Source organism: Budorcas taxicolor, chromosome 20 (assembly GCF_023091745.1).
Source record: "Budorcas taxicolor isolate Tak-1 chromosome 20, Takin1.1, whole genome shotgun sequence".
Lineage (NCBI taxonomy): Eukaryota > Metazoa > Chordata > Mammalia > Artiodactyla > Bovidae > Budorcas > Budorcas taxicolor.
In genome coordinates this window covers 39029172-39047878 of record NC_068929.1, presented here as the reverse complement: position 1 = coordinate 39047878, position 18707 = coordinate 39029172, and the positions used below count along the sequence as shown (strand labels likewise).

Genomic DNA, 18707 nt, shown 5'->3' with positions numbered 1-18707 from the left:
TCCGCACAGCTTATAAGAGCCCTTTATCAAGGTCCATTAAGATATATAAGGTGTTTGTTCACTATCATCATTAATATAATTATAATAATGTGACTTGTATTATGTTTAAAAGAGCAAGAACAAAAATATTAGATGCTGTGACTTGTATGTGCTTTGAACTCGTCAAATAGCATTGAAGGTCAGAGGAAGCAGTTTGATAATAACAAGATCAAGAATTAGAACATATTTTTGAACTTTCAGAATTGAAGGCAGTAGGGGCAAGATATAGAAGTTCAGGAAATGGATGATGGTGTAGAGAAAATGGTGTCATTTCAGAGTATAATTGAATATATACTCATTTTAATAAACACTTGCTTGGCTGAATTCTACAGCTTCCAGCTCTGCTTCAGAAGGTCTTTGTTGATCTTTACAAGGACAATTAAGTGGCAGGAATGTGTAATATAGTGAAACACTGCCAAAACAAACAGCGCTCTTAAAACGTTACGTCGAAGTGGCCATTGTTGCTGGTGTTTCTGCAAGAGTCAGAAACCACTTGCTAATAGCTTAATTCCATTTCTCTGCAGACAAGCCGATCCGATTGCAGAAGAGGGACCCTGTGGTCTGCTGGTTAGAGAAAAGTCCTGGAAGCCTGAGTGAGCCCACGGTTTACAGCATAGCTGAGCAACTGACTCACTCTGAAACCCAGGGTTGCATCGTTTAACCTCACGGGGCTTGTTGTCCATCCAGCTGGAAAATGTGGAAAGATGTGAGGCTGAACTGAAAATCATTTGTGGCCCTGCTGATTTGCTGGACCACAGGGTACAGTTTGAGACTGCTGGGCTGACTGAGTTCCAGCCCCGTGGGCCATGACTGGGAAAGGCACACCTTGCAAGAAGCAACGAGAGTTCATGCTGGTGAGAGTCTCCTCTACAGGAGAGAAAAACCTCTCTGCAGAATCAGCGGCTGAGGATTTCTAGTCTCTGTCCCTGGCTGGTCTCTGTCAATAATCAGATTTCCCTAAATGGACCTTTAGTGGGTCTTAGTAGTATCTAGATCCCCAGCTTGCCAGCACATGCTGACTGTGCTCGGCAGGGTAAGTACCCTGCAGTGCCCCTTGCACCTTGTTCCAATGATCTGCAGAGTCTGTGGGGACTGAGGGTCAGATCAGATTTGCTGAACCAGAGAAGGACTTGAGGGAACAGAGGAGCAAGCCCTGGTTTCCAAACAGAAGTTAACATAAAACACATATCTTTTAATGGAAAGAAAATGGATTGAAATTTGGTGAGTTAAGTTAAAAGGGAAAACAATTCGAGGAAGGGACTGTTTATCTCATAGGAAATTGACATTTGGTATTGCCTTCGGGTTTCTGAAAGGCAATAAAGTATCCCAGGAATGATGGCTTCCGATCTGGGAACTTACAAAATGTTGTAGTGGGAGACTGGCCTTTGAAGGTAACACATCTGATAAAACCTACTAAAGTCTTGATGGGCAATAGGTAGTTTACTGTAAGCCACAAGGGAATTTCCAAACTGCCTGGGAACCTGATAAATTTTGCTTGAATTGACTCTTTTATTCCCAAGGCTAATAATATTTCGTTTGTGTTTAAAACACCTTTTAGCTCAGCTAGCCGGTCAAATTAGAATTATTTTGGGTAAAATAAACCATTAGGATAGAAGCAGAAATAACAAGACAAACATGGCTGTTTACTCACTGTTCACAAATCCACATACAGCAGTTTATAGAGTTGAATATATATATATCCCTGCATCCCATCTTGGATGAAAACTATCATCTCAGTAAGAGTTGCTGAAAAAACACTCAGAACCCACATGAAGTCTGTCCTCTGCCTTGTGATTCTGGACATGACTTCAGGGCCTGGCTCAACGTTTGAAGCCTTCGATGTCCTGTATAGGATGAGTCGTGTCCAACTTTTTGCAACCCCAAGGACTGTATCCTGCCAGGCTCCTCTGTCCATGGAATTCTCCAGGCAAGAATACTGGAATGGTAAGCCATTCTCTTCTCCAGGAGATCTTCCCAACTCAGCGACTGAATCCAGGTCTCCTGCACTGCAGGCAGATTCTTTACCATCTGAGCCATCAGGGAGGTCCTATGGGATGAGTACTCCATCCTACCATTAACTCTCGAAGAATAAGGGAGTGACACTTCTTTGAATATTTTTGAAAAGTTTTCATTCTTGGAATTATATTTTTATACTCAAATCAAGTATACAATGATAAAATTTAAAAGAATGAGGAAAACAAAACCAAAAATGAAATACAAACAAAAACAAGCTTACCTGTATTTTTAAATCAATGACAGTCTTACCAAAGGAGAGGGAAAAACCAACTTAAACAATTTTTGAACACAGTATCTTTATTATATACCCTTAGAATAAAGATAATAAGAACTGTAAATAAATATGAATTCCAGTTAATTGAACTGTTTGCCACAGGTGAGTGGCTCGGTTAAGTATGAAACTACTCTTAGTATATGATAGGACTAAAATGTAAATATAATGAGGATAAAGGGACCAGATTTCTCATGGTCAGAGAAGGTTGTGCTAGATTAGAGTTGGAGGTTTCAGTATGACCTCCTGGTTTATTTTATACCTATATCTTTACCGATACATATTTTACTTCTATACGTTTATCAGTTCAGTTCAGTCGCTCAGTCGTGTCCGACTCTTTGCGACCCCATGAATCGCAGCACGCCAGGCCTCCCTGTCCATCACCAACTCCTGGAGTTCACTCAGACTCACGTCCATCAAGTCGGTGATGCCCTCCAGCCATCTCATCCTCGGTCGTCCCCTTCACCTGCCCTCAATCCCTCCCAGCATCAGAGTCTTTTCCAATGAGTCAACTCTTCACATGAGGTGGCCAAAGTACTGGAGTTTCAGCTTTAGCATCATTCCTGCCAAAGAACACCCAGGACTGATCTCCTTTAGAATGGACTGGTTGGATCTCCTTGCCATCCAAGGGACTCTCAAGAGTCTTCTCCAATACCACAATTCAAAAGCATCAATTCTTTGGCACTCAGCTTTCTTCACAGTCCAACTCTCACATCCATACATGACTACTGGAAAAACCATAGCCTTGACTAGATGGACCTTTGTTGACAAGGTAATGTCTCTGCTTTTGAATATGCTATCTAGGTTGCTCATAACTTTCCTTCCAAGGAGTAAGTGTCTTTTAATTTCATGGCTGCAATCACCATCTGCAGTGATTTTGGAGCCCCCCAAAATTAAGTTTGACACTGTTTCCACATCTATTTCCCATGAAGTGATGGGGCCAGATGCCATGATCTTAGTTTTCTGAATGTTGAGCTTTAAGTCAACTTCTTCACTCTCCTCTTTCACTTTCATCAAGAGGCTTTTTAGTTTCTCTTCACTTTCTGCCATAAGGGTGGTGTCATCTGCATATCTGAGGTTATTGATATTTCTCCTGGCAATCTTGATTCCAGCTTGTGCTTCTTCCAGTCCAGCGTTTCTCATGATGTACTCTGCATAGAAGTTAAATAAGCAGGGTGACAGTATACAGCCTTGACGTACTTCTTTTCCTATCTGGAACCAGTCTGTTGTTCCACGTCCAGTTCTAACTGTCGCTTCCTGACCTGCATATAGGTTTCTCAAGAGGCAGGTCAGGTGGTCTGGTATTCCCATCTCCTTCAGAATTTTCCACAGTTTATTGTGATCCACACAGTCTAGGTACATGTACATACATTATCTATTACTTATGTCCACTGAGAAGGCCCAGAAGCAATGACTCCACAGTAGCAACAAATACACCTATTGTCTAGATTTAAGTTTCTAAATACCACACCATTCTTCACTAAAGCAGAGGCACTTGAGGAAATGGCTGATTTCATGGCTGGGACATGATGAGTTCAAGATGAGTTCAATTTCAAGATGAGTATGGAATATCTTCTCGTATAATAAACTGTATAAGAAAATCTCAGAGAATAAGGCACAGAAGGAAGTCTGAAGAGGCCCCCTCTGCCAAATCTAGGGTAATTTGAGCATGAAAATACATGATATTTACAGATTATCTATTGAATAAAATAGAAATCCATAAATTCATACTGATATGAATTAATGAGTAATTGGAGTAAATGAAGTAGAAGGGAAAACTAATCCCTATTATACATTGCCAAAAAATAAATATAAAAGGAATAGAGTTTTAAAAATCACTTCACAAACAGCCTTATAAAAAGCAGTTCAGTAAGAATCACCAATAGATGCTAAAACTGGTAAGTGAAAGTTTGAGAAGTTTGATAATGATATATCTACAGAGTCTCAAAATATCTTCTTACAAAATACTTATTAATGACAAAGGGAAATGGTGAATTTAATGAGAAGAACCTGCCAAACACCTCCTGATCCTCGTAGTCCAACTTACCATTGCCAGTAATGGCACAAATTGACATTATGCACCTACCAATGTGATTTGCTGAGAAGAACACAAGGTGACCTCAGCAGTGCTCCTGCCAAAAATACATAATTTCACTCTCATCACGAGCAAACACTGCAGACACCTGAGTCAGGTTCTCCTCTTTGGTATGCTTACACTCTTCCACGGATATTTCCAGCATTGCATATATCGCATGCACTATAAATATGCATTGATGATGCTTCTCCTAGACTGTGATTCTTAGGGTCAGGGACAGCTAATATTTCTCTTTGCATATCTCTAAGTATACCACCTTCCCACATATAACTCAATCATCACATATATTATGTATGCATGCTCAGTTGTTTCAGTTGTAGCCAACACTTTGAGACCCCATCCGTGTACTGTAGCCCAACTGGCTTTTCTGTCTGTGGGATTCTCCAGGCAAGAATACTGGAGTGGGTTGCCATTTTCTTCTCCAGGGGATCTTCCCGACTCAGGGATCAAATCCAGGTCTCCTGCATTGCCAGCAGATTTTTACCAACTGAGCTACAAGGGAAGCCCCTACTAGACTGTAAATTCCTTGATGGCAGAAACTCTTATTCATTTTTTTGCACCTCCAGCATCTAACAATCTATGCTCAATAAATATGTGTTGAATGAATCAAAATGCCCAAACATGGTATAATATAAAAAAAAAAATAGCAAGCATGGACAATAACAATAGTATACACTTGTACAGATTCTTATCATCTTGGACCCTGGTTTTTAATTTTCAATTCCCTCCAAGAGGGAAGAGAGGACTGAAGTTATAAAGGTTTTGGTATTTTAGGGTGGTTAATTTGGCAAAAGTAAGATAGAGCATGTGAAGTTTATAAGGAAAGAGGCTGATCTCTCCCTATAACAGATAGGGAAAAGTTAAAGCATCTGTTGAGATGCTTTATATGTTAAAATTTGGACAGCTGAAATTGCATATCATGGGAAATTTCTACAAATGATTGCTCAACATTCTGTTCTCCCATCAAGATGTGAACATCCAGAAAAGACAAAGAAATCAACTCTTCTAATTATTCAGTTCAGTTCAGTCACTCAGTTGTGTCTGACTCTTTGCGACCCCATGAATTGAATCACAACACGCCAGGCCTCTCTGTCTATCACCAACTCCCGGAGTTCACTCACACTCACGTCCATCGAGTCAGTGATGCCATCCAGCCATCTCATCCTCTGTCATCCCCTTCTCCTCCTGCCCCTAATCCCTCCCAGCATCAAAGTCTTTTCCAACGAGTCAACTCTTTGCATGAGGTGGCCAAAGTACTGGAGTTTCAGCTTCAGCATCAGTCCTTCCAAAGAAATCCCAGGGCTGATCTCCTTCAGAATGGATTGGTTGGATCTCCTTGCCATCCAAGGGACTCTCAAGAGTCTTCTCCAACACCACAGTTCAAAAGCATCAGTTCTTCGGTGCTCAGCCTTCTTCACAGTCCAACTCTCACATCCATACATGACTACTGGAAAAACCATAGCCTTGACTAGACGGACCTTAGTCGGCAAAGTAATGCCTCTGCTTTTGAATAAGCTATCTAGGTTGGTCATAACTTTCCTTCCAAGGAGCAAGCGTCTTTTAATTTCATGGCTGCAATCACCATCTGCCGTGATTTTGGAGCCCCCCCAAAAAAATAAAGTCTGACACTGTTTTCACTGTTTCCCCATCTATTTCCCATGAAGTGATGGGACCAGATGCCATGATCTTAGTTTTCTGAATGTTGAGCTTTAAGCCAACTTTTTCACTCTCCTCTTTTCACTTTCATCAAGAGGCTTTTTAGTTTCTCTTCACTTTCTGCCATAAGGGTGGTGTCATCTGCATATCTGAGGTTATTGATATTTCTCCTGGCAATCTTGATTCCAGCTTGTGCTTCTTCCAGTCCAGCGTTTCTCATGATGTACTCTGCATAGAAGTTAAATAAGCAGGGTGACAATATACAGCCTTGACGTACTTCTTTTCCTATCTGGAACCAGTCTGTTGTTCCACGTCCAGTTCTAACTGTCGCTTCCTGACCTGCATATAGGTTTCTCAAGAGGCAGGTCAGGTGGTCTGGAATTCCCATCTCTTTCAGAATTTTCCACAGTTTATTGTGATCCACACAGACAAAGGCTTTGGCATAGCCATTCAAAAGAATGAAAAACTGCCATTTGCAGCAACATGGGTGGACATATTAAGTAGTGACATAAGTCAGATAGAGAAAGACAAATATTATATGATGTCACTTATATGTGGAATCTAAAAAATGATACAAATGAGCTTGATACTATTCCCATGTCAAAGTAGGAAAACTAAGGCTCACTGGCCTGAGAGAGCTGTTTACAAAACAGGAACAGCCTAACAGACTTAGAAAACAAACTATGGCTACCAAAGGAGAAAGGGAGAAGAGAGTCATAAATTAGTAGGTTGGAATTAATATATACATACCACTATATATAAAATAGATAATTAACCCATACGTATTGTATAGTACAGGGAATTCAATACTCTGCAATAACCTAAATAGGAAAGAGTCTGGAAAAGAATAGATATATTTTTATGTATAACTAAATCATATTGCTGTACACCTGAAACTAACACACTATCATAAATCAAGTATATTACAATATAAAATTTAAAAAGAAGCCCCCCTCCCCGCCACCCCCCCCCCCCCCCCGCCCCAAGCAGGTTGTTGTAGGAAAAAGAAGATAATAAACATAGAGCACACACATTACCATAGTGCTGGTCACAAGGTAAGTGCTCCATGTATTAATATATATATTTGCTGCTGTTGTAAAAACAACAAAATGTGGTTGTTTCCACCCTTTTTAATAAAGAGAGAGAAATTAAGAAAACCAGGAACATGCTCCATAATTCCATTTTCTAGATGAGTCTCTCCGGCATGCCAGGGAATTCAATCAATGGAGAGAAACACCAAACAAAAACAGCCCCCAACAAGCTTGCCCCAGCTCTTCTCCCCAAGTGGAACCATAGCTTCTTCTTACTTTCAGAAAAAAACATTTCAAAAAAAAGTTTTATATCTAATTAAAGGCTAAACAGGATGAACACAAAAATTTTAGCAGTTGGTCAAACAGGGCATGTGGTGCAGTAAAAAACTGATGGCAGAACCAGAACGCACACTTAATTCTCCTCCTTTCCCCTTCCTCCCTCCTTCCTTTCTTTCCTCCCTTCTCTCCGTCTCTCCCTGTCCCTCTTGATATTTTTCCCACATCAGATAGGAAGACTGAAGCACACTGACCTGCGGCAACTGAAGACCAGCCGAGAGAGGAACTCCCCTAAGTACCTGGTGGGTCTAAATCAGATCAGCAGGGGGGCTGTGGTGAAATTTCTCTCGGTGACCTGGGAGAACCCAGGGAGGAAATGATGAGAACGTGGCTCACTAGACCCCAAATTTCAAACATTGCTTCGACATGGATGCCCAAACAACACACCAGTCACCTCAGTGTGGAACTGGAGCCACCTTCCAGAATGGGTCACGAAAGGAGACATGAGTGCACTGCAGAAGGCCACTTAGAGAGCCACGCTGGGCTAGGCCTACCTCAGCCTGTTTTCTGACAGGTTTGCTAGACCAAGAACCAACAGGAAGTGCTGCAGACGCAGCGGATCTAGATGTCACGCGGCGGTTGACATGGTTCCTTACGAAATTCTTGTGAAGAAGTAGAGACTGCGTTCTAGGGGCAAAGAAATTCACGTGGCTTCCTAATTGGCTAGACAACCAGAGGCAAAGGATGCAGGGGAATGGTCCACAGTACCCTGGAGGGTGACCCGGAGGGCGGTGTCCAGAGAAATGTCCCATCCTACCACACAAGGACACGGTTGGCAGGAGACTTTAGCCTTATCTGACATCCCATTTTCAAGGCAGAATGTGCTTTAATGTTACATGTGTAAATGAAAAGTAACTTTAAAAAATGTTAATATAATAAACAAATAACAAATACAATATAATAAAAATGCAATAATAAAATATGAAATACAATTTATAACATTTACTTATTAAACTAATATATATTAATAAGAGAAGTTTAGTAATAATATATCTTTTTGATGTTTCCCCATCTTTTTCAAGAGAAATCCTAATGATCTATGTTACTTGTGCTAGAAAAATGGTTGCAATTATTCACCCCTTCGTATATTTGCATTCTTTGCAACAAGACCTTGCTGCATCTCCCATCAAGAGACGTCTCTGTCCCTTGAATGAAGCGGTCTTGTGACTTGCTCTGGCTAATAACATGGGGTAGAAGTGATGCCATGCCTATTCCAAACCTAGGTTTCAAGTGGCTGTGGGTGTTTCCACTTTCTTCCTGCCACCGCTGTGTGCACAAGCTCCAGCTAGCCTGTTGTATGATGAGAAGTGCTTCATCTGGACACCCAGCTGACAGCCTGCAAACTGCCAGCATGCAAGTGAGGCCATCCAAGACCAAGACTGCCACCCGACTGACTCATGAGCAAGCCCAGTCGAGATCAGACAGGCCTGGGCCACTTCAGCAGAACTTTCCAGCTGATCTGTTGACTCGTGAGCGGTCATAAAAGTTTACTATCTTAAGTCATTGGGTGTTAAGGTGGTTTGTCATGAAGCAATAGCCAACTGTTACAGTCCATGCCTGTTCTACTTGATTTGTCTTGCTACTCTGGTGCTCATAATTCTTTGCTTCAGCCATGCTCTGAATGAGACGCTATGTTGACTTCTCCACAGCTCTGCAAAGGCAAAACCTCTGCCTGGTCCACCACCTCCTCCCTCAGGCATCCTTCTTCATCCAGGGGACTCCTCCTCCTTGGAGACTCCTGTCAGGCCCCGCCTTTGCCAGGCGGCTCCCAGAGCTCCCTCCCCACATGCCTTCCAGCCTCCTGCAGCCTGCTGCTGACGGCCCTTATCTATACCTGTATCACAGCACTCCTCCTGGGTTAAAATCACGCATTTACTCAGCCTACCATTCTTGCTGCAGTGTGAATTCTGTGAGGAAAGAAGTCTTCTCCTTTACCTGTTATTCCAACAAACAGTGCAGTTCTTCTCCAGTAGTTGTTAGTGTTCCTTGCTCCATTGTGTCCCATTTTTTGTGACCCCAAGGACTATAGCCCACCAGGCTCCTCTGTCCATGGGATTTCCCAGGCAAGAATACTGGAGTGGGTTTCCATTCCTTTCTCCAGGGGATCTTCTCAACCCAGGGATCGAACCTGGCTCTCCTGTATTGCAGGCAGATTCTTTACTATCTGAGCCACCAGGGAAGACTCCCCAGTAGTTGACATTCTATAAATGTTTGTTACATGATATCAATCAAATGTAAAGAGAGAGAGAAAGAGACAGAAAGAAGGAGGAGATAGGGAGGATATGTCTATTTAGCCTTGAAAAAAGAAGATATAAAGGGCTGACAAATTTAGTAAAAGATATCGATAGCTTGGGAACAGCTCCAGGTTACCAGTTAGATCTTCACTGGTCCAGATTAACCAGCTGATGAATTTCAGCTCCCTTAGCCATCTCCCCTTAGCAGGTGACATGTGTTCCTTGAAGGAGGAGATACCGCCAATGATGAAAACTCTGTAACGGTAGCTGAAAAGACACATGAAATCTGTCAGGTGGGAACCAAGATCATGCAGTCCTATGTCTGATGGCCTGTCTCCCATCCACAATTGAGTCACTGATTTGATCATTTTCAGGAACCACAGAAAAGCAATCCTAGACACAATGTAATGACTGCACAGACAGCATGTATTCATCACTCCAAGGAAAAGACTTCAAAGTGACATGATCACTCTCTTCAGATAACTTTTTTAAGGGCTGCTATATGGAGAAGAAATTTGCTCTCTCTCAGTCCCAAAAGGCAAAGTCAGAACCAATGGAGGCCGAAGTCAGACAGATGTATGGGTGGATTTCTTAATCACTGGGTGCGCATTAGTTACTCAGTTGTGTCTGACTCTTTGCGACCCCATGGACTATAGCCTGTCAGGATCTTTTGTGCATGGGATTCTCCAGGCAAGAATACTGGAATGGGTTGCCATTCCCTTCTCCAGGGGATCTTCCCAACCCAGGGATCAAACCCGGGTCTCCTGCATTTCAAGAGACTCTTTACCATCTTAGACACCAGAGTGAGCAACTCTTGAAAAATAGTGCCATCTTTGGCCCTGGAGATGGCCAAAGAGAGACTAGCTGACAACAATATCAGCAAAGCTGCAAGAAAGTTTCATGTAATGGGAGTAGATGGAGTCCCCTCTCTGACAAGCTATTCACCCAAAGACAGTCCCACGTGGAAATTACCACATCCCCACTTCCCACAGGCTATCTGACAACCACCTGCCCAATTGTAAACACACATGAAGGTGTCTGCCTTACTCTAAAGAGACTCTTTCATGCAAAAGCACCTCTGCCTCAATCACACTTGCTTGGAAATCCCATCCCCTGGCTAGAGTTGACCAATCCGGAATAGGTATTTGACACCAGTCTGAAATTCAAAAATGAAAATTTGGGTACTGAGGGGTGACTGCCTTCTGAGGAACATAGGTAGCTGCTCTGCAGGAAAATACGGTAATAAGTGCTGACTGAGCAACTACTATATGCCAGGTACTGTTCTAGGCACAGGAGAACCTGCAGGAAAAAGAGCAAACAAAATTCTTGCTTTCATGAAACTCACATTAAGTAGGGGCCAGAAAACAAAGATGAGAGGCAAATAGAGAGCAAAAGCGCATTCCTGAGTTCCCTAACAGACCACAGAGACCTGGTTCTATGAGAAACACCAATGGCTCTTCAATAAATGTCGTGGTTTGCTTATGCCAACTGGAGGTGATTTCTGTGACTTCCAACCCCAAGACTCTACGTGAAATGCATTTGATTCCATATCTATTCTCTTCACAACCACTCTGCAGCAGGGGAACAGGGGAACTTTTAAAGATCAATAGGTCAGAAGCTCATGGAAGAGAAGAGAACATTTTTCTTGCTACCTTTCCATATATCAGTTCTCAGATTTAGGGGCTCCAGGTTTCTAGTTTCCATTAGGAAGACAGAGGGAAGCTGCTTCCCCAGATATTCAGGATGGCAGAGCAAAGGTTACATGATAGGCAGAGTTTTATGATCTTGGTTGCATCCAGGTATTATTATTATTATTTAATACATCCATACAACAGGGTAATCAGCAAGGAAGTACATTCTCCACCCAGGCTTACAATAACAAATAAAATCATTCCAAAACAAGAAAAAAAGAAAAAAAAAAGCTCTTTTCTCCCAAGAGCTTACAGGGGAAAGGCAAGTCAAACAATACAGGACATAGATATGGCCTGAGATGCGTCCAGGGAGTTTTAAATAGACTGTGTCACCGCGTGGTCGGGTTTCCAGGGGCTTTTTGAGAGCATGAGGGGAGAGCTATTTGGATGACCATTGGGCTGGCATGCTCAGCAGAGGGGTGCAGGTTCTAGGACATTGTGTGCCCCATTCTCCAAGGAGCCTGTGTTCCTCAGGCTTTTAGTTTTGGAATTTTCAACTTATTAAGAAAGTAGAAGAGAGATTAAAAAAAAAAAAAACAACTTGCCATTTTGCCAAATCTGCTTTTATTTTAATGACTCCTACAGTGAGATGCAGATCTTCTTTCAATTTTATACTTGCTGATTAATTTCCTGTTGACTCTGAAGGTAACTGAAAACCTTTTGGATGAAGTAGAAATAGCCTTACTTGCCAGTGATTCTTGGTAATGGGATAGAGTCACTCAGGGCCAGCCTTTAGGAGCTTTCTCTGAGCTCTGGGTAGGTGGGTGGTTTGGGCACATGTCAATTTAAAATGTGTTCACTCATAAACATATTCAACATAAAGGCACTCTTTTCCCTCTTACAGTGTCCCAGGGTGGGGTGGGGTGCATGGGGAAGTTCAAGTCATATTCCATCCTGGAGGTCTGCTCTAGTCTAAGTTGTGAAATCAGCTCTGTCTTCTCTCACCTGCCTTCCCACTCCCCTTTCTTTGACTTTTCCCATCAGTCTTGATACTTTCCTCTCTCTTCCAATGTTCAGGTCTCATAAAGTTTTATTCATCATACCCAGTTACTGGAAAGAAAATACTTTTATATTAGTCATGTACACCTGAATATGAATTTAAGCCCAATTTCTTCTCCTGAGGGCGTGTGTGCATGTTAAGTCACTTCAGTCATGTCCAACTCTTCGTGACTCCATGGACTGTAGCCTGCCAGGCTCTTCTGTCCATGGGATTCTCCTGGCAAGAATACTGGAGTGGGGTGCCATGCCCTCCTCCAGGGGATCTTCCACACCCAGGGATTGAACCCCTGCATCCCTGTCTTCTGCACTGGCAGACAGGTTCTTCACCACTAGCACCACCTGGGAAACCCCTACATATTAACCCCTGCATTGCAAGGGCAGACAGGTTTAAGAGAGAAGTAATAGGCTGGTTGTTCCAAGACCCCACTCTAGTCTTGTGTTTCCTAAGCCAGACACTTGATTTCTCAATTTTGATTTTTTTAAAAAAATGCTATAACATCAGAGGCTCAATAAAATAATTGTTGAATCTCCTTCCTGTGAATTTTAAAGCTTTTGACTTGTATTCCCAATATGAGCAGGGGGCGTCTGGGGTGAGCTGGAGCCTCCCCACGCCTCTGAGTCAGTCACGCTGTGCTCAGCTGTCTTCATCTGGATGTGGGGGATCCGAGGCACCGTCCAGCAGCTGAGATGTGCTGTCTGCAGATTTTCTCTCTGGAAAAGTTCCTGCCAAGACTTAATGCGAGGAAGGTCTCAATCGTTCTGTTGGGTATTTATCCACACTTGAAATTCCTAATACTAATTTCATGATGCTCACCTAATACAGCATGACCGCCATCACGACAGCTTTAAGCTTTAACCAAATGCGTCTGTGTAGAACCACGAATCCCCTTGTGTCCCCAGGGGCTCTCCTGAAGGGACAGAGGTTCCCAACCTGGGTTGCACATTAGACCCCCTGAGGAGCTTCTAAAAGTCCTATGCCCAGGTCACCTCCTAGACCACTCTTGTCAGACTTTCTCCCTATAGTGGACTAGACAGCAGGATGCTGAAAACTCATAATTCTGGTTTTCCTCAGAACTGAGGACCCCTGTTAAGACATCTGAGGTGGAGCTGTGTTTTCTAACCCCTGCCAGGGGTTAAGTAAGGGTCTTCTAACCCCTACTCTACCTCACTTCTCTTCTTTTTCTCAAAATCTATGTCATTTTGAGATTAAGGAGTCTCCATTTTATTACTCTGTATTTCACTGGGGAAATCAGACTTTATGCTGTCTTTCATCTCAACTTTTGTTTGTCCTTGAATAACCCACATGTCGGCCTCCTGAGTGTCCTAGTCCCTCAGATTGTAGGATTTTTTTCTGTCCTTTCATACGTTAAATTAAATTCCATTAAGCCATGTTCACCCAACATATCTAAGCATTCCTAGGGGACCTAAGTTTCTGTGGATCCCTCTTGCTTCCCCTAAACTTTCTTTCTCTGTCTTATCTCTGGCCACCATTATTCTCTTCCTCATTGTTTTTCTCCATGATTGACACCATCTCCACTCCTTCATCCCCTCAGAGCACCGCTAATAAAAGATTCTGCATGTCACTTTATGGAGAGTCGAGTGCTAAGGAAGGGCATTAACACATAGAACAGCAGGCATTGCCTCAAAACTGAATATCAGGCTTCATCGTCAGGCAGCCTTGGAAAATTCCAGTCACGCTGAATTCTATTTTACTTTTGGGGCCACATCCACTCAAGAGACTTTTTCATCTTTTCTCTCACTGTTAGTCTCTATTCCCCCAAATTCCTGACAAGAGTTCTTACGCAGGGAAATTTACCTGTTCACGTTAGACTGCGCTAGTCTCAGCTGACTTGGACACGTCCCTATCCTCATTCATTTGGCTGAAACATAATGGGGTGCACAGTGGGTAACATAACATCATTCCTTTAGCCAGCTCACTTTTTTGGGCAGAGCCCCCCTCCTAAGTCATGACTTCCACGTGTCTGTCCTCCTTGTCTGTTTGCCCTCATTCTGGTCTGAGCTCAAGTCCTTGATTCACTTAATAATCAGTCCAGGGCTGGGTAGTGCCAGACCATCCACTATGACCTTCTGCCAGGTGCTGGTTGGGTCAGCAGAGCATTGGAGTTGGGAGGTTGGACCAAGGATGATCCAGCAGCTCCACTTAGGGATGAACAAATTCAAAAGCAGCCTGGTATCAGCTGGGAAGGGTGGAGTGGCTCATGGTGGGCACTCGGGCCTCCTGGGTTCACATCCAGACACATGGTGCTGAGGCCCTGGGTAAGTTACTAACTTCTCATAACAGTGTGTTATCATTAACTCTGAGGCTAATAATAGGGGATAAGATACTGTATCCTATCTCATCAGTCTGATAGGATAAATGAACAAATACATGCAAAGTTCTTGGAACAGTGTCTGGACATTGGTACATGCTCAATCTTACTATGACCCAGGGTCCTACAGCCAGACAGAAAATACCAGATCAAAAATCCAAGCCTTTCAGTTTCCATTCCCCCATGGTTCTTACTCTGTCAGGCAATAAAGGAGAACATGTAGGTGAGCCCACAAGACCTTGCCAACAAGCTGAATAAACAAAACGAATACACCTGAAACAATTAGGGGCAGCCATTAGGGAATGACAAAAGGGATAAAACAGAGATTCTCAAGCTTGGCTACACATTAGCTTCATCTGGGGGATTTTTCCAAATTCTGATGCCTAGACCATTCCCCACACCATTAAATCAGAATCTCTAGGGATGGGACCCAGGCATCGACATGTTTCAAACCTCCTAGTTAATTTCAAAATGTAGCCAAGAAGGAAAATCACTGGCTGGAGCAACCATGACACCTTGATCGGCCATGTCAGCTTACAGAGGTGACACAATTTGCTTCTGATGATGACAAGGGCTTTCAGGAAAGCCTGAACCTGACCAAATTGCATGACTCCTCTTCCAGTCATTATGCTTTTAAGCTACCATTGATTAGGACTTTATTATGTGCCAGACTGGACACTCATCATACATTACCTCACTGACCCAATATAGTGATCCTATGAGACCAGTCCTATAATTAGCCCCACTGTACAGATACAGAAACTAAGGGTTGGAGAGATGATGTCACTGAGCCGAGGTGACACAGATCGATCTGGGACTCAGACACGGGCCTTCCAACCTAGGGCCTACAGAACCAGAGCCTGATTCCATCTCGCTGTTCTGCCCCCTGGAGCATCCTTTTCCAGAAATGCTTCTCTCACCTGCCACTCACAATCTGAGCACAGAACTCTCCCCAACCTCTCACCATCATCACCTCTACCTTCTTCAGCACCATGACCCCAACCCCCATGCTGGTCATTTTTTAAAAATACAGCTTTTTTTTTTTTTTGCCTTTGATTTAATCCCTCCACCCTGAAAGAGATCAACTGTCCCCTTTCCTTGTCACAAACATTTATACAGCCTTTTTCTTAGTAATTCCCACTTTTAGTTTCCTTTATGGTTCTAGCTACTTTTATACCTAAACTGTTGTATTTCCAGCCTGCTTTGTAGCCATCTGGCCTCCTCCCACTCAGAAATATTTGGCAAAGTATTAAGGCAAACCTTTGTCCCCATCTGTGTTCCCATCTCCAGTCTTCCAGAGTATAATCAATCATCTTTATCACCTTGCTCTGAAAAGTCTTCATCAAAGGAATTTGCATTTTCTTTTCCTTTTAAAGACCAAACTCCTTATCTCATTTATTTCACATATTTCATATATATATATATATATATATATATATATATATAGAGAGAGAGAGAGAGAGAGAGAGAGAGAGAGAGAGAGAGTCTATTGCTGGTTAACAATATTTCCACAAATTTATAAATTTCAGGTTTATGCGAACCCTGCATTGACCAAGTCTATAATACTATTTTGCCAACAGCATTTGCTTACCTCATGTCTCTGTGTCACACTTGGTTATTCTTGTAATAATTCAAACCCTTCCATTATTATTATATCTGTTATGGTGATCTGTGATCGTCTTTGATGTTACTATTGTAATTATTTTGGGAGCCACAAACCACACCTGTATTGAATTTAATTGATAAATGTTATATGTGCTCTGACTGCTCCACTGACTGGCCATTCCCACATCTCTCTCACTCCCTATCCCCTGAGCAACAATACTGAAATTAGGCCAATTAATAACCCCACAATGGTCTCTAAGTGTTCAAGTGAAAAGAAGAGTCACACATCTCTCACTTTAAATCAAAAACAAAAAAATGATCAAGCTTAATGAGAAAGGCAGATTTAAAGCTGAGATATGCTGAAAGCTAGGGCTCTTGTGTCAAAGGTAGCCAAGTTCTTAATTCGAAGGAAAAGTTCTTGAAGGAAATTAAAATCTATTCTGGTGAACACATGAATGATAAGAAAGTGAAACAATCTTATTGCTGATGTGGAGAAAGTTTTAGTGGTCTCGAGAGAAGATCAAACCACTCACACAATTTCCTTAAGTCAATGCCTAATTCAGAGCAAATCCCCTAACTCTCTTCAATTCTGTGAAGGCTGAGAGAGGTGAGAAAGCTGCAGAAGAAAAGTTTGATAATAGAAGTTGGTTCATGAGGGTGAAGGAAAGAAGTCATCACATCAAACTGCAGGGTGAAGCTACAAGTGCTGATGTAGAAGCTGCAGCAAGTTATCCAAAAGACCCAGCTAAGATCATTAATGAAAGTGGCTACACTAAACTAACAGATATTCAATATAGAAAAATTCAATATATATTGGAAGAAGATGCCATCAAGGGCTTTCAGAGCTAGGGAGGAGAAGTCAGTGCCTGACTTCAAAGTTTCAAAGGGCAAGCTGACTCTCTTGCTGGGAGCTAATGTAACTTGTGATAAAGTTGAAGCTAATGCTTATTTACCATTCTGAAAATCCTAGGACCTTAAGAATTGCACTAAATCTACTCTTCCTGTGCTCTGTTAGTGGAACAAGAAAGCCCTGACGACAGCACATCTGTTGACAACATGGTTTACAGAATATCTTAAGCCCGCTGTTGAGATCCACTGCTTAGGAAAAAGATCCCTTTCAAAATATTACTACTCATTGGCAATGCACACAGTCACCTAAGGGCTCTGATGGAGATGGACAAGACTAATCTTATTTTGTGCCTGCTAACACAACATCCATTCTGCAGTACAAGCTGCTATGCTATGTCACTTCAGTCGTGTCCGACTCTGTGCGACCCCATAGACGGCAGCCCACCAGGCTCCCCCGTCCCTGGGATTCTCCAGGCAAGAACATTGGAGTGGGTTGCCATTTCCTTCTCCAACGCAGGAAAGTGAAAAGTGAAAGTGAAGTCACTCAGTCGTGTCCGACTCTTAGTGACCCCATGGACTGCAGCCTATCAGGCTCCTCCGTCCACGGGATTTTCCAGGCAAGGGTACTGGAGTGGGATCAAGGACTAATTTTGACTTTCAAGTTTTATTTCCTAAGAAATACAGTTCATTAAGCTATGTGTGCCATAGATAGTGATTCTGTTGGTAGATCTGGACAAAGTAATTGAAAATCTTCTGGAAAGACTCACCATTCTAGATGCCATTAAGAATATTTTTGATTCTTGGGAAGAGATCAAAGTATCAACATTCACGGGAGTTTTTCAAGAATTTAATGACAGCTCTCACGGATGACTTTGAGGGGTTCAAGACTTGAGTGGAGGAAATAACTGCAAATGTGGTAAAAATAACAAGAGAACTAGAATTACAAGAAGAGCCTGGGACTTCCCTGGTGGCACAGTGGATAAGAACCCAGCTGGCAATGCAGGGGACACTGGTTTAATCCCTTGTCTGGAAAGATTCCACGTGCTGTAGAGCAACTAAGCCCTTGAGCAACAACTACTGACCCAGTGTTCTGGAACCCACAAGCCACAACTGCTGGAGCCTGTGCGTTTCAGAGGCAGCGAGCCACAGCATATGAGCCCCTGCGCCCTAGCTACTGAGGCCTGTGCCTGTGCTCCACAACAAGAGAAGCCTGTACACTACAACCAAGAGTAGCCCCTGATCACCTCAACTAGAGAAAGCCAGCCCGGCAATGAAGATCCAGCACAACCAAAAATTTTAAAAAATAAGAATAATAAATAATTAATTAATTAAAAGAAAGAAGTGGAGCCTGAAGAGATGTGACTGAATTCCTGCAATCTGATGATAAAACTTGAATGGATGAGAATTTGCTTCCTATGGATGAGCAAAGAAAGTAATTTCTCGAGGTGAAATCTACTCTTGGTGAAGATGTTATGAAGGCTGTTGAAATAACAAGGATTTGGAATATTACATAAGCTTAGTGGATAAAACAGTATAAGAGTTTGAGAGGGCTGAC

General features: G+C 42.5%; 1 long non-coding RNA gene across 2 annotated transcripts; it reads left to right on the top strand.

Annotated features, from left to right (window-relative positions):
* The first annotated feature begins 603 nt into the window (after nt 1–603).
* Nucleotides 604–8991, top strand: LOC128066062 (uncharacterized). 2 transcript variants are annotated; one of them, XR_008201180.1, is made up of 3 exons: nt 604–1072; nt 7615–7686; nt 8668–8991. It is a non-coding gene; the product is annotated as an uncharacterized LOC128066062 (long non-coding RNA). The 2 variants fall into 2 exon arrangements; XR_008201181.1 differs by lacking the exon at nt 604–1072 and adding an exon at nt 2786–3098.
* The last annotated feature ends 9716 nt before the right edge of the window (nt 8992–18707 follow it).